General features: G+C 46.5%; 1 long non-coding RNA gene across 4 annotated transcripts in view; it reads left to right on the top strand.

Annotated features, from left to right (window-relative positions):
* Window positions 1–15,419, top strand: part of LOC147128849 (uncharacterized) — a 51,402-nt gene that overhangs the window by 7,439 nt on the left and 28,544 nt on the right. For 2 of the 4 annotated variants that reach the window (XR_015082770.1, XR_015082769.1), the window contains exon 4: window positions 366–437. This is a non-coding gene — a long non-coding RNA (uncharacterized LOC147128849). Of the gene's footprint in view, window positions 1–365; window positions 438–4,320; window positions 4,777–10,937; window positions 12,594–15,419 lie in introns of those variants that run through there. The other 2 variants (XR_015082767.1, XR_015082768.1) reach the window with 2 other exon arrangements.

Below are 15,419 nucleotides of genomic sequence, written 5' to 3'. Positions count from 1 at the left end.
TTTGTCACATCCTCCAATTTCCTCTATTTTACATGTTTACCTTCAAGCCACAGCTTCACAAAATTCCGTTCAGTCAGGACAGCCTGGGAACAATTTATCATATATCCCAAATTGCTTTTTTAAAAATTTTTTTCATTTTATTTTGTTTTTTGCTTTTTTTTAACAAAGGAAGGAACAAATTACTCAGGTCAAACAATTTTAACAGTTTTTTTGTAGTCATGAGACATAAAAGTAAACTTTTCTTGATAAAGCATGCCACGATCATGTTACCTATACTGGCAACTGTTTTAAATGATTTCAAAAATGCACGTGCCCTGAAGGCAGCATGGTGGACCCGAGGTTGATTCTGTTTGTCTACCTCACAGGTGGTTTGGAGTTCGAGTCTTTGCTCTGGCCTTCCTGTGTGGAGTTCACTCGCCCTTGCATGGTTTCTCCAGGTAATTCTTCTCCCCACATTTCAAAAACAGGCACATTAAATTAGGTATACCGAGCCTCTAAAATCCTCCCTGGATGTGAATGTGAGTGTGAATCATTGTCTATAATGCCTTCTTCGGTTGAACGTTTGCTAAACGGGTGAAACGTCAGCCTTCACCAACGGAAACACCTTCATTTAGTCATTCGTTGGTGTTACTCCCCCTCATATCATCTTCCTCGCTCATGTTTTAAGTCAGCTGTGCCTTTCCATTGCTCAGCATCCCCCAAAATCTCCCCTACTGCCCCCCACACACACACACTTGCCACCCCCTCTGCCATAAATATCCATGTCTTGACATTGTCCCTATGTGGGTGGGCACAGCACGCCTGACACAAAGTCCGTAAATCAAAGTCAATGTGGCGGCGTTGGTTTCACTGCAACACCACTTGAGTGCTTAGCATGCCACTGATGACAAATTATTAGCCGTGTAACACTCCAATCAATCAATTCATCAATCAATCACACTGGTGATACTGGCACCCGCATCGTAATACACAAATACAAACGTACATACATCTTCATTTTTATAGCACTTTCACAGCAGCTGAATTTAACTTGTGATGATTGCATTTTAGTTCATCATTTACCAGTCAATATTGCCGGAAAAGACGGGCAGCAATTTTGTTTTGTTTTGTGGTTTTTGTAAAGCGAAACTATAAAATTGCAGTGTTGAATGCGATGTAGCGGAAAATTTGGAATAAAAGTTGGCCGCAAGTGCGCAACCAGTGCAAAAAGTTAGTGTCGAGCCCTGTGCCGACTTGCTATGTGCTAATTTAGCATGCTATGCTAACTACGGTGCCGTGTTAGCTTAGTGACTGCTCCGATTTATATCCATGGGCTTATATATTTTTGTGAAGGCTCTGATTACCGTTTCAAGGTGGCTGGCAACACTTTGCTCGGCACAATAAAGGTTGTGTTGGGAAACCCTGATGTACAGAGAGCAGTACATCACACACGTGGTGTTTGGGCCTCCTCGTAAGTCCGTCAGCGTGTGAGCAGCAGGTGTCACGCGAGCGAGGCGGTACCTCGTAATCGGTACTCATGTAATTGTCTCTCATTAGAAGTATCCGGAACGCCTGTCGGAGTGTCAGCCTGGCACGGATTCATCATTAACGCGGCATATGTTCGTAGCGATCTGCAGGTCGGGTGTGAAGAGGGCTTGGGGAGGCTGTGAAAAGCGAGAGAGGAGGTGGATCGAGAGAGCAGATATGTTCGCAAATGAAGAGGGGAAAAAAAAAAAAAAAAAAAACGGAACACTTAGCAGAGTTCACAGGCAGTGTGTTTGTGCATGAGTGTGTCTTGGTGAAGCGCAAATGTATTCCTCAGCAAACAACAAGCTGCCACTTCCCGCGGCTATTATTAGCTGCTAATCAATGCTGCATGCTACATCCAGTGGGTCACTCTGGACCGCAACTTGAACTCGCATTATAAATCCTTCTTCCTCCCGATTAAACCTTTTCACAATGATGTCACACATGCTGCCGGGTGGTAAAAATTCTAATGGCACCATTAGTAAACAAACCCTTCAATGTCATTTAACTGGTTGAGTGATTGAGAAAACAGGCTGAATGACTTGAATGATGATTTTAGTCGTCTTGTCAACCACCGTGATTGGAATGTGCGAAGTGTCCGTCGCAAAATAAAAAGATGTTTCACGAGGTAAATTGCTCAGAAGGGAAATGGAACGCAGCCCTTCATTTACATTTCAACAGGTCTTTACCCAAATAAACTTTAAATATAAAAACATATATCAAAATAACCTGGAATGAAAGCTATTTATTGCATACGACTCATGTCATGAAATGGTCGTTATGCTAACAGTGGCTGGTGTTTTATTAGTGTTCATTGGCATTAGAGAGCCTGAAAATGGCACTCACTGACAAATATTATGTGCTGTATTCTACTGATATCCAGTGCTGCTTGAAAGTTTGTGCCCCCCCCCCCATACATGGTCATTATTTTCTGTAAAACCATGACCGCAATTGAAATTGTATGAAGCCTTTATCTGAAGCCATCCCCTTTGCAGTTTTTCAAGAATACTTTGGGGCCTTGACTTGTTACAAAATCCATTTCAGTCCCAGTTTCACCTCCTGACTGAAGGCAGGAGAGTTTGTTCAAGAATTTATCAGTATTCATGGTCATCCAGGTCCTGAAGTGGAGAAGCAACCCCAGACCTTCACTTTTCACCACTGCTAGGCGGAAGGTACTTGATTGATCAGGAGTGTTGGCTTTTCTCCAACCTGGCTGGTTTTGATTGGGACCAAATAAATCTAGTTCGTAATCGCCTGTCCGTCGAATTTATTGACTTCCAGAAAGTCGCTGGCTATTTGAACCGCTCTCTGGACAAGTTGAAACAGGGAGCTTTCTTCTTTCTCTGTGGCCCGATTCACGAAAGTTTTGCGTGATCAAAAAAAGGCCGCAATCATGATGTGCTTGAAGCTGTTTCAGAACCAATGAAGCGTCTTCCTTGGTGGACCTGTTTTTGTTGTTCTTCCTCAGGATGAGAAATGAATAATCCAGACACGTTTAAAGCTGTGGGACAGGATGCTCTAATCACTGTAATCATGCTTCCGTTTATTGATTGATTGATTGACAGCCACGCACATGCCGCCAGTGTCCTCAGCACACGCACGCACACACTAATGGACACACGTAGTGATGTTCTAGGACTGTGTGTGGGCGGATGCTGGTTCTGTTCCAATGTTCTTTAAGCGGGCAGTGTCTGCACGTGGGTGCTGGTCCAAATCCATGTAGGCGGGCCAGCCCCTCTAAGCACCATTTGGGTTGCCAACAAGTTGCCAACCGGAGGTCTCGCCGGTCAGCAGGCTTCTGATTCACGCGGCTATCAGTCGACTGCGATCTGAATCAATCAGGAGAAATGAATTATTTTTAGCGCCATGTGGCCTCTCGCCCTGCTCGCTGCCCTCTGGCCCCCGCGCATGTGCCTCAGAGCCCCTCACTAATGAGTGTCAACATGGAGGGCTGTGGCACTTTGACTGCAGACACCTCGCCTGACAAACGCAGGGCTTCAGTCAACATCGATCACGCCGACGGATGACAGCCAAAGTGACAACGTGGTCGCCGCCTCATTTGCTCCCTCATTTCCCCTCCGCGAGTTTCTTCATCAAAGACGTTTGCTTTCTTGCCATCTTCGTGCTGGATGTTGTCGAGAGTCACAGAGTAGCTGCTGCCCACCGACGCTTGTTAGCTCTGTCGGCGGCCTCGCGCTCCCTGATACCACTACTGACTAAAGGCCTTTCAAAAACTTTGCTTTTCTCCCCAGAAATCCAAAACAATTCTAGTCAGTGCCCTTGACCAAGGTACAGAAAAAAGTGAGTGACATAGGGGACTGACACATGTTAAGGTACCGACTCAAGGGACTGAAACAAAGTACTGGAAGCAACACAACACGCAGAAACAGATTCATTTTACTGATATGAGCTTCTGACACATGGTACTGACAAACGTTTTTGACACAAGATACTAACAAAAGCTACCGACACAAGGTACCTACACTGAGAACAGACACAAAGTTTTGACAAGAGGTATTCGGCACAAGTTACCGACATCAGAGACCAAGACAAAGTACTGACACAAGGATAGACTCAAAGAACCGACACAGTACCGAGACAAAGGTATTGACACGGTACGGACAGTTGAGACTGACACAAGGTAGAGATACAAAGTAGTGCTGACATGTGCCTTGATTTGGATTCATATGATTGACAGGCCAATTAACGCCGGGGATCCAAGTGCAGTCACCATTGAAAGCCGCTATTTGACACTTTACTTCTGTCAGCCTCCGATTCCCCTTTTCACACGTGTGTTTCCTGGTCGTTTTCTAGTAACCGGAATCACGTCACCGTTCTATTCCGAACGCTCACCCCGACAGCCGGCCGGCAAGGGGCGGCAGGCGATGCGCCGGAATGTGGGAATGTCGCAGCGGAGTGACTGCAGAGCTTGGCGGAGGAAGCGGGGATGGCGGCTCTCCTGTTTCAGTGAGAGTGGCGGGACGGGGAGGCTGAGTTACACCGAGTCGGGCCGGTGGGGGCTATGGGGTCCGAGTCATTTTGGTTTGGTGCCAGTGGAGCAAGCTCACTGGCGGACGGCATTCCAGGAGATCAACGCTATGTTTTTTCCTTTCACCTTCTTCCCCCAAACAAACTATTGACTTACAAACAACAAAGGAATCATCAGCAGTGTGACATTAATTCACTTCCTTTGAATTACGGTGGTACTTTGACTTACTAGTTTGGTTTCATTACGTCACCAAGCTCCCTTGACTCGTTATTTCAAGTCAATGTTCCCTACTGAAATGAATTAAAATGCCATTAATCCGTCCCTGCCCCCAAGAAACCGACAATTTTTTTTTACTTTTTTTTTGTAGAGTGTCACCTATCGTGCTCGCATTGCACATTCTTCTGCTACATAACATTTTTGGGGTGTGCGGGAATACGATTGCAATGTAATATGTAGGTGGAATGAAACTGTCCTCAGAAACATTTCTCTGGAATTTTTGTGGTCCCTGTCCCCAAAAAGTTTGAGAACCCCTGGCGTAAATGTCGTTATCACAGTGCATGGCAATGGCTATTTCCACGACTCGCATGTGTAAGCGCGTGCACGTCCACGCGGGCCCGTCTGTCAGCTCGGGTTAACCTGAAGCCGAGAGGCCGCACCCCCGGGGAGGCGCTCGGGCCCTCCAGGCGGCCTCACTCTCATCAGCGGCATTAGGCCGGCTGCGCGTGATGGCTGCCGACCGCCGGCACCGCGGCGGCCGGCGCCGCCGTGATGCCAGGTTCCAACTTCCCGCCAGGAGCGGCGCTCACTCTCCTGCTGTGAAATAGTAAGTGGCGCCGGCAAAGATAGCGCTAATTTATGCCGGGCCTCATCAAAGGACAGCTCGCTAAAACGCCCCGCCAATCTGAGTCATACGCCAGCCACCAGATGGACACCGGGAAGACGGCGGCCAAAGTATTGCAACTTTTTAAGAACCGCCACACACCGAGCTAGGTGGCGCACCGTGACAGTCTGAGGTTCTCCAACTAGATCCGAACGTCGCAACGTCACAGATCTAGCTAAAAACAGTACCAAAAACGTGCGCTTTAGGTTTCACCGCCCACTGGCTCACTACGGCAACCCCTGAAAGTCATAACTTAAGTCCAGCAAATATTACAGGACACTTGAGAATGTTAATGTTCAGTGGGCCAGATTAAAGAACAAATGTACTGTATGTTCCAAATTGTGGAATTCCTTTTTTTTTTTTTTGCAGTTTGTAGCTACTTTCCTGGATGGATGTGTAGATCAAAAAATCATAAACATTCAGAGTTCTGGTGTTTTAGGGGACGGGCGGGGGCACCCCAAAAACAACAATGGAAAAGCCTTGAAAATATGAAGTGACAAAGGCTGCCCTTTGTACGGCAATTGACATGGCAGTGGGTTGACACGGCGCACCCTCTAGGGGCTGATCTTCCAGTTGGGATCAAATGCCTAAACTAGGTCAGGGGGCGGAGATACACGGTGGAGGTGGCGGTGCCTTGAAAGGGTGGGGTGCGCAATATTAAAAAGAATGTGTCACACTATTGACAAAGTCTACACCTGATGTCACCCACATGTTTGGATGTTTTACTATCAGCTTCATGAGACAAGAGCGACTTCCCGCCTCTCTTTCTGAGAATGTTGGTTTAGTCTAGAGCGGGGGTCACCAACTCCGGTCCTCGAGGGCCCTTTTCCCGTACGTTTTAGATGGCTCCCTCCTCCAACACACCTGATTCGAATGACCAGCTCATCAGCAAGCTGTGAACAAGCCTGATAATGTGAAAAGCCATCCACGGGCTAATGAAAATTAGCATTAGCAAATTCGCCAAACGGCTGAATAAACTCGGCGAGCTAACCGAACTGCGCTGTGATGAAACTGTTGAGTTCCGAAGCGGTTTCACCTACAAAACAAGAACAACAAAGGCCGCAGCAGCTGGACACATCTCACTGAGGAAGGGAGGATGTTCTGGCTGGTCCAACCAACCCCACCCGCTCCCTCCCCCCTCTGGCCCTAGTTCATCACAAGCTGACCCTTCCATTTAATTAATTAAAATTAGCATCTGTCCCCTTGGCATTGACTTGTTACGTCAGATAGAATCAGCCTTGGTGTCCTCGGACGCCGGGGGCGCCGGCCCTAACGAGGCCCGAGATCCTAATTAGACCACGAAAGGAGGAGGAGGTGATTGGAGGAGGCCTGCGTGAAGGATCTGGACAAGGAGCACAGGGAAGGGAGATGGGGTGGGGGTGGGTGGGGGCGTTGTTGGAGTCTTGCTGGGTTGAGTTGAGCCCCCAGGGCTGTGTGTGTGTAGGGGGGGGTATTTATACACGGCAAACTGAAACATGATGGAGGGGTTGAGGATCTTTGTATTGTTGAGCCTTCGTCTTTATCATCCTCTCGTCCACGTAAACAACATTTGCTCAACTTGGGGAACCGCCATCCGTCCATTTGTCTAGTCCTCCGGGGGTGCTATCCTGCTATCCTGCATGGTTGAGTGTAAGCAGCGGATCGGGTAAAAAAAACAAAAACAAATTCTGTGAATAACGGGTGGTAGGTACCCTGCAAAAAATCCACCAATAGGTGAATTTGCCAATGCCAAAATGCAAATATGTGGTAGGCCACTGTCCAGTCCAAAAAGCACAAATCCATCAGTATTAGACGCCCACTCTAAAAAAATTGTAATGGCGTATAGGTGCCACAAGATGGTGATAAAGCACTACTTGCGTCTAAATGAAACTCCTCAACCCACTTCAAATAGTTTCCTTGGCATCAAGACGCCACCAGATAGATGATATAATACTTTTATTGAGCATAAACAGTACTGTAAAGACCACAACAGGACAAAAGATGTGTCTACACTAGCGGCCATGTTGGTGGGGGCGACGTTCCCATCAAAGGCGATGCACGGACATTCATGGCAGCCATGTTGGCAGGGGCAATGTTTAATAAAGCGAGCTATAGTCATGTCGTCTCTTGAACATTTTATTTTTGGTACCGCATTTGGTTTTAGGTGGGGGCCATTTCCTTGGAATTGAATTGTAACTGCAAGTGCGCCAGCTAACATTGCGGCTCATGAACGTGACCACCTGCACGCCATGATCCCTCCCACAAAAACTAGGATAGCTTTGATGAAGGTTAAAACTTTAAAAAAAAAAATTGTATTTACTTACAATAACTTTGTCCTGTACTAAGCATTTTTAGGCCATGAAAAAAAGTGCTAAAATCTAACGGACAATCACCTCCAGTGGACCACACCTTCCACCTACATTCCGTTCCTCGTGATCAGAGTAGAGTTGCAACACGACTTCCTTGTTGTTGTAGTCGAACCTTGTCGCTATGAACGAACTCATGAATGAATGTTTCGTTGAGCAAAAACAACAACAAACAAGTCACCTGGCCGGTAAGCCTTGTGGGCGGAGCCTGCAACAGGAAGTGACTCCGAGTCCCCGCGGGTCACGTTTTGCTGGTGTCTCGTCGCGGGCTGCCGCTGTCAGGTCCTAACGTGCTTCGTGTCCGGGCGAGGCGGAGACGCACGGCGGCCCATGACGAGCGACCAGTCGATGCGAGTGGACAGGATGTGGGCAGTGACTCGCTCGCGTGGATGTCACGGCAACGACGGGCGACACGGGGAGACGTGTATGCGTGTGTGTGTGCGCGCGTTGAGTGTGAGATGTTGAAGCTTTGTGAAAGTCCTGCGAGGAGCAGAAGGCGCCTGAAATGCACTCAAGCCTCAAACCCGTTAAAGCTTGACACACACACGTACGTGTACATCAGGGAACGCCAGGGATATCATTCAGATTTACCTCTCACACACTACGGAAACGCTCTCGCACACACTACTGATATTTGATTTGCTCACACAAACTAAGGAACCGCTGTCACACACACAGTACTGAAACACTGTCACACCCACCACTGAAAAACTAGTAACTCCTGAAACACTCACATGCACAACTGAAATGCTCTCACACACTATCATTTTTTTTCTTACACTCTACTGAAACCCTCTCTCACACACCACTGAATTTTTCTTCCCACCCCACTGAAACGCTCTCACGCTTACTGGAAAGCCCACACACACTACTTTTTCACTCTCACTTAAATGACTGAAATGCTCTCACACACTACTGAATTGTTATTCCCTCACACAGCTGAAATGCCCTCACACAACCCAAAACCCTCGATTGCGTCTCACTGATGACTTTTCCTCACCACTGAAAATCTCTCACACACTCTCACTTTAATGACTGAATTGCTCTCACTCACTAGCGAAATATGATTCCCTCATGCAACTAAAACGCTCTCACGCCTCCACTACTGAAATGCCCAAACAGGCACTACCGAAAAACGCTCATGCACATTCTATTGAAACATTCTTACTGTTTTGTTGTCTAATACATTTTGTAGTCTTGACCTCGAGAACCGATCGGTATCGGGCCGATAACAACCTTATTATAAGGTATCGGGTACTCGTGAAGGCTGCCGATACCAGCCACGGATTCTAAAAGCAAAAGGGCAATCGTCGGCGCTATACTGTGACAATTTGACACGTCGGCTAATCATCATCCGTGTCAGAGAGAAAGGTCTTTGTTCATTTTTTTTGTTATTGTGTTAAATTTGACTACTACATTCATCAGTACTCTGTATCTGTGTGTACTCAAAAGGTGAATACTCGTACTGGTATTGGTATCGAACATCCCAATACACTGCATTGTGTATATCGTTACCCAAGCCAAGATGAAAGTGGGCGGTGCAGATCGCTAGCATTCCTTCAACCACCCAAGTGTGCGCGTGTGATGTATGTGTGAGAGTGTGTTGGTCTTTCCCGCCCTCTGCGCATGGGTGTGTGTTCTCACATGCGCCTGCGTGTGTCTGTTAGCTGTGAGGAAGTCCTTGAGCAGTGTTTGTCAGCTGGTGAGCGGTCTCAATATAAGCACTCTAATTGCTCAGAAAATTACAAGTAACGTTGATTGCTCCTGACACCATCTGACATGACGGCGGCGTGGCCCCAGCTACTAAAGCCCCCACCCCAACCCTGCGCCCCCCGCTTCCGCACCATCAACACCAACACCCCCTCCTCGCCATCCTCACCTCCCCTCTCGTGCTCCTCGGGATGTTGTTGAGGCCCCCGTTGACCGCCGCCGCCGCCGCCTTGCCCCCCAGTGACCGCCGCGTGCCCTCCGCTGCTCGGAGTGACGTCAATCTGCTTCGGCGTCACTTTCTGGCAACTTTCATCCATCAAGGGGACCGAAATGTTCCTGCCTGTTGTGCTCATATTGACGGAAAATGTCTTTTTCTTGTGCTGCTCTCTGCGCTGGTAATTCCCAATCACTGTGCCACGGGAAATTGTCAAATGTCGCATAATTGGTCTGCAAATCATTTATCTCAAATAGGATATCTTTATCTACAAACACAAAAATATAAGAAGATACTGTACCAGCACTACTCTACTTAGGTGGAGTGCCCCAAGGCTCAATTCTAAAGCCTCTCGTCTTCTTCCTCCAGCTACTGCGTCCACACTTTTTTTCAATTTTATGCTGATGACAGCCAAATTTACATGCCACCAAAACATGAAAATGCATTGAAGGAATCGGAGCACGGCTGTTGTTCATCTTAATTCATTTTAATGATTAAAAAAAAAATCAAAGCTCATGTTATTTGAACCAAATAAAGCCACCACACGTCAGGTTTAACTATTTAACTACTGTATTTATCTTGATATGAAAATAGATAATGAGTTGTCAAATGTAACTTTTGCTTCAAAATGGCTGAAACACAATCGTTTCCTTCACGGGATCATTTCGAGATTTGCAGTTGCTGCCCCGAAATTGTGGAACTAACTTCTTCTCCACCTAGTTTGACTTCCTTTTTCTCCCAAGTCATCTTAAAAGACATTTCTTCCTCAACTTTTTTTTTTTATTGCTTCAATTTTTACTTTATTGTTAGTGTCCAATGCCACTTTCATGTTATTTGTTGTGTCTTAAGCTCACTGCTGTGCACAGCAAATTCTACATCAAGCTGGATTGGAGACTTGAAAAATCGACTGCAATACAGTAACAATGTTACTTTGTTACTTCCCACGACTTGCTTGCTTGTTTCTAATAATAATACCGGTGCAGGTGTGAGTCGAATCCGGCGTGTGATCGCGCGTGGACGTTTGCGCGTATAGTCGGGGCCCCCGAAGGCCGGCATGTGTCACCTCTCGGTCTCGTCAGTGTTAATGTGCGCATGGTCACTCGGCCGTGGAGCTGCGACAGATCAAATGAAGCCAAAGCCCCCGTACCCCCCCAAATCCCCCCCCACCGCCCTTGCCCACCTCCTCTCGCCCCGTTTCATCCCTGCGTTGACCTCGCTTGCCTGCACACTGACTACATATCCCTTCCTGTCCGGGCGTCACCTCCGGCGTGAAGACTTTTTGTTTAATTTCAGGTCAGAACCTGCCCCGTTGCCACGTTGTGCCCGGCGGGCAGCGTTGCGGCGATGGCACAGAGGATCAGCGGTGACGGCTGCCGAGCTCCGAGAGCCACGGTGTCAGTGTGGCTCCGGGCTCGGACCTTTGGACCTTTCGGACGGCAGCGCATGAACATGACCTTTCTTGCCAGGCACGAGCTTTGTGACGTTTACGGCGACGTGTTTGAATGCAAAACTCGCGTTGAAAAAAAACGACACCTTTTCTATTCTTAAGATGCGGAAAATTTGAGCGTTGACGTTTGAATGTGAACGACTTCAGTTTTCCAGCAACTGTTAGTCCATCCATTGGCGAGTAACACACATACGGACGGAATGGTTCAAACCCCCTGTTCCGTTTTGCACAACTGGAAAATGATTCAGTCGCACACCAAAACACTCTCACGCTGTACTGAAATGCCTTTCACATGTAAAACTGAAACACTCTCACATTACGACTGAAAAGCTCACATTCAAGACTGCAACGCTCTCATACACACCGCTGAAACACTCGCCTCCGTCCATTATCCGTACCGCTTATCCCCACTAGGGCATACGCGACTAAAACGGTCTCGCGCACACGCTACAATAACTAAGACTTGAGACTTCTGAAGGGCGTACTCTCAGTTCTCATATAGATGCTGTCACAATTCTGTCCTAACCGAGCCTCGTTGCACGAACTGACGCTGCCTTCTCAGATGAGAGGCGAAACGTCTTCCACGACAAACGCAGCAGCGCATTTGCGATCGATTCAGTGCCCCGAGAAAGAAATGACCTGGCATTCCTGATCATATTTATTGGGTTATTGTTGATGATTCCGGCTCAAAGCTAGCAGATGTCAGCCAACTTGACCTCTGACCTCACTTCCCGTTGGTTAAATCCAAAATGCTTTGCCTTTCCTGGCATCCATGTAAAAGTTTTTAGCGTAAACAGAGCACCCCCGGCGGGTCCGCCCCCTTGGGCCGACCGCCGTCGCTGGTGACGGAACGGCGGGCGGGGACGCGTGATGTGTTGTGACAGCGGCAGCCGGGGCTGGCGGGCGGTCACCATGCGGCACCATATTGCCGGGCTCCCCGGGGACGAGAGATCAGCGTGCCAGCCTGGCCAAGAAGTGCTAATAGGCGCAACACGTCTTGCTTTCACACATTAAGGCGGGCGCGGGGTGACAGATCGGAGCTGTGATACCGCCGCCTGCGAGGAAGAAACGAGAAGGCCGCGGCGCCCGCTGCCAGGCGGCTAATGATGACGGGTCCGCCGGCCGTGGAGCTCTTTGCGTGTAGACAGACTACCGTCGGCGTCGCTCACCTCCGTATTGGTTCAGTCCATGTAAAAAGAAAAAAAAAAACAAGAATTTTCGCGACGCCTTGGTCAAAAAACTTGCCGACAAGGGGAGGGTCTGTGTGTGCTCCTCGACGCCTCTTCCGACCACCTCGGGGCCCCGACGCTCCATTTGACATATTGAGTACCCGCCGCGCTTGCTTTACATCAAAGGTGACGTGCCGCCGCCGCTTTTTATCGACTGTCTTTGCAGTCAAACCCACCTTTCATACATCTACTACTCACTTCTCTGGAAAAATAGCACTCTAAATTATTATACTGTAAACATCTTTGCAGATGATAAAGAATACATGCCTGTGAGTATTGTTTTATTGTCTACGAGTGTGCTCTACTGTTTGCCATCAAATAGCCATTGCTTTGTGGGTTATAATACGACAAATCTGAAAAAAACTCAGAAGTCGGGGTCACTCTTATCTCAAGGCACCACTGTATTCAAAAGTTTGGTTTTTGAGGTTGTCTTACAACAAACAAACTGGAATTTGAATTTAGCGGATTGCATTCTAAAATGAAAATGAATGGACGTTTTATACTTATGAAGAACTGATGTTTGTTAAAAACTTCATACAGTAAAAGAAGAAAAAAAAAATCTTAAAGATTACAGACGCCGTGGCCACAAACGAGCTCAATGCGTCGCATGGCAGAGGTCAAAGAAAAAACAGAAAAAAATACCTGCAAACTGGGCTTTGAATCACTAAAGATTTCTTGCAGTCGACTCCATTTTAATGAAAGTCGATTCGAAGTTGATGACGGCATCAGCTTGAAAGTCTTCTGCAAATTGCACGATTAGAAGACGAGATTCCAAAAACACACTGAAATAAAAAATTACAGTAGTTGACTTTAAGCGTTAAATGTCGATTCAGAGTAATAAAGTCGACTCACTGACTAGTCGACTCGTCGGTTTAACCTCAATATGAAGTATGCAGCCATGGTGCGATGCAGCTTACAAGAGTTTTCGTCACTCAACCCAAAGACTAAACATCTCCTCAAACTCATCTGACAGCTGCCTCCTCTCCAGGCACCCCCCCGCCCCCGCCCCGCCACACCCCCCCCCCCCCCCCCCGGTGCCCCCAGGCCATGCGATGCCCGCTGCAGCGAGCGAGCTAGCGAGTGCGCTGCCAGTCATCAATACGGGTTCCTTACATAGGTCACAGGTTCAAATATAGTTCACCGCCTCAGCCTGACGCCGGACAACCTCCCGCGCCCCTTCCCCTCCCCGTCCCCGCCGCCCACCCCCACCACATGATCTCAGGACATGTGCAAGCGTGTAGTATGATGCCACTATTAAGACGATTGTTGTTTTTTTTGTTTGCGTTGCGTGTTCTCCCCGACACGGCCTCCCCTGATTGGCCCTTCGATCGGGCTTCCGGGCCCTGTGCCAGCTGACATAACAAACACGTTGCCAGCGCTACGGCGCCACATCGCTAACGTATCGGCGGAAAATGTCACGCTCTGTTCACTTCCGATGACGTTCAGGCAAAATGTTTGATTGGTTGACCACGTTGCTGGTTTTGAAATCTTCCAATATTGGCTCTGGCCTTCCTGGGTGGAGGTTGCTTGCTCTCCCTAATTGTTTAATTGATTTATTGTAAATAATATGATTCAATCGTGAGTAAAATGCAGGTGCAGTACGTTTAACCAGTTTACTTCATGAGGTGAATATAATTTGTCCGTACATTGATTTATTCTAAATAGTCCATGGATTTGTTTAATTTATTTCATGAATAATGTAAAAAATCCTAAGACATTTTTTTTATTACAATCACTATTATGATTATTTTTATGCCTGATCCAAATGATCTAGCACAGGGGTGCCCAAGTCCGGTCCTGGAGAACAATCGAGAAAATGAATTGAAAAATTAAACGTAGCCCCTTTGAGCACAAAAGTTTTCCCAGCCCTCTCTGAAATGTTGGACAACACAACACTGGTTGTGACGTTGTGCTGTGTTGTGACGTGTGCACACTGCGGTTGTTGTGGTTTATGTGGCCACCTAGTGGGCGGAGGAACACTCTCGACATGCAGCCCAAAAGCTTTGGATCAGCTGGAATGATATTAGGTGATCACACTACCACCGCGTCATTTTGTCATCCGCAAAGAAGGAAAGCAAAAGTGAAACTTTCTTCTTGGCTTCATGACTCCCGTGCGCGTGTTTTTTAAAACATTTCCATTGTCTTGAATGCGGTTATAGTTCTTGCGTTCATTTTGTGGTGTTTTTCCCCCTTAAAATTGGTTGATTCAAATGCCTTTATTAATTTGTTGTACTGATTTATTAATTTATCATAATCGGTTAACTGATTTAGAAAAATACGAGAATATTATTGAAATAATCTTGCGTATAAATTTACTTACTGTATAAAAATATTCCCCCAAAAAGTGTTTCATTTAATAGTTGGCTAATATAAATAACACAATTAAAAGAAGGAACTTTTTTTTAAAAATACTTTACATACATTTCAACTTTTTGTATCTGTTACTATTATTATTCATTTATCTCATTAAATAACATTGGTTAAGGAATAATTCAATTAATTGTATCAATTAATCATATTGTTAAAAGAAATGATTTTAACTTTTTTTTATCTAATCTACAAAAATGAGTTAACATTTTGTACTTTATTAAAATGTGTTTTGTGACTTATGAATAATACATTTAAAATGAGACCAATTTTTAAAATCAAAATCACATTTCTTACTAATTCATCCCATTCATTTATTTTAGTTGTACAATAAACTATTTGACATACCGGTATTTTACTTTTTTTTTTTTTTTTTTCCACCGAATGACCCTGGCCCTTTTGTCTGTCTTCAAAATCAAATGTGACCCTTGAACACAAAGATTTGCCCACCCTCGTGTAGTGTACGTGTGCGTGTGCATTTGTCAGCATTCAGCTGATGGAACATTTCCATGCTTGGAGGTCGACACACACCCGTGTGGTTTTGTGGCCCGGATGGGCGGTGAACTTTATCACTTTTTCCTGTTCCTGAGGTTAGCGGCCCGCTTCTTAAAATGTACAAACCAAATTTAGTACGAGAGAGAGAAAAAAAAAACATCCGAGGTGCATCAGGGGTTCATTGAACACTTGATAAAAAAAAAAATGTGCACCAAAAACAAACATCTCCTCCCCCGC

Source organism: Filicampus tigris, chromosome 19 (assembly GCF_054856515.1).
Source record: "Filicampus tigris isolate MCC_2025a chromosome 19, RoL_Ftig_1.0, whole genome shotgun sequence".
NCBI lineage: Eukaryota > Metazoa > Chordata > Actinopteri > Syngnathiformes > Syngnathidae > Filicampus > Filicampus tigris.
The sequence above is the reverse complement of the archived record's forward strand: the minus strand, read 5'-3'. Positions and strand labels throughout refer to the sequence as shown.